Source organism: Marmota marmota, unplaced genomic scaffold, assembly GCF_001458135.2.
Source record: "Marmota marmota marmota unplaced genomic scaffold, marMar, whole genome shotgun sequence".
Lineage (NCBI taxonomy): Eukaryota > Metazoa > Chordata > Mammalia > Rodentia > Sciuridae > Marmota > Marmota marmota.
The window spans coordinates 6,774,452-6,775,957 of NW_026000241.1; positions in this window are offsets into that span (position 1 = coordinate 6,774,452).

The following is a 1,506-nucleotide window of genomic DNA, read 5'->3' on the forward strand; positions in this document are numbered from 1 at the left end:
GTGTGTGTATTGAAACCAAGTGCCATACACCTATCATCCCAGAAACTTGGGAGGCTGAGATAGGAGGATTGCAAGTTCAAAGCCAGCCTCAGCAACAGCGAGGCCCTAAGCACCTCAGTAAGACCCTGTCTGTACATAAAATACAAAATAGGGCTGGGTTGTGGCTCAGGGGTCAAGTGCCCCTGAGTTCAATTCCCAGTAACAAACAAACAAACAAAAAAAAAGTGCTGAGGCTGTAGCTCAGTGGTGGAGCGCTTGCCTAGCACATATGAGGTACTGGATTTCATCCTCAGCACCACATAAAAATAAATAAATAAAATAAAGGTATTTTAAAAAAAGAATTTTGAGTGAATAAATGACCTCATGCAATGCTCACGATCCAGCTATAAGGCAATTCCACGGATGAGGAGACTGAGGCTTAGCGAAGCTGCAGGGGCTCTCAGAGCTGAGGAGACCAGTCTGTGTGAGTGCAGGGCTCTTTCTCTGCCACCTTTCCCCTGGGACCAGCCTGGGGCGATGCTGACCTAACAATCCCCTGTCTGGGCCCAGCTGTTTATCTGCAGAGCTGGCGCAGGTCAATATTGGAGCTGGTGGGGCTACCTGGCTCTGGAGGGTCACAGAAGGGCAGGGACAGGGCAGCGGGGACACAGGAGTTCTGTAACAAAGGTTGGGAGGGTGGAGCCAGCCAGGCCGCTAAGTGGAGGAGAATGTGGGAGGAACCCCTAGGCGCAGCTGGCCAGCTGGCTCCCTGAACCTCTGTGAATTCACCTGGGAAAAGACAACAGCAGTCACAGTCTGGAGCCAGGTGTGGTGGTACACACCTGTAGTTCCGGTTACTCAGGAGGTGGCACTCAGGAGGGTCCCTTAAGCCCACACGTTCAAGATCAGCCTGGGCACCAGTCTCCGTGGCACAAGCCTGTAATCCCAGCGGCTCAGAGGCTGAGGTAGGGGAATCGCAAGTTCAAAGCCAGCCTCACCAATTTAGCGAGGCCCCAAGCAGCAATTCAGTGAGAGTTGTCTCTAAATTAAATACAAAAAAGGGCTGGAGATGTGTTTCAGTGGTTCTGTGCCCCTCAGTTCAATCCCCAGTACCACAAGAAAAAAGAAAAATTAGCAACATAGTGAGACCCTATCTCAATAATAGTAACATCACCCCCAACATTAAGTATTTAGAATGCAGAAGGCTTCAGGATCAGGGCGTGGCACCTATAACCACCTGGCACCTATGACCTCCTTGGGGTAGACCTGGCTGGTGACTTGGATCCACAGACCAAACGGGAAAACAGACTTGAAGAGCTGAGTTAGGGATGTGTAGCCATGGGCTGCCCCAGTCCAGTCGGGTGCACTCTGCACTTTACAGTTGATTCCCAGTGACTCCCAGAGGGACCCTAAGGGACCGAAGGTGCCAGAGCTGCTCAGTGGTAGAGCAAGTGCTTAGCATGCTCAAGGCCTTGGGTTGGATCCCCCGGGGGGGGGGGGGGGAATGAAGGAAAATAAGGGACAGTA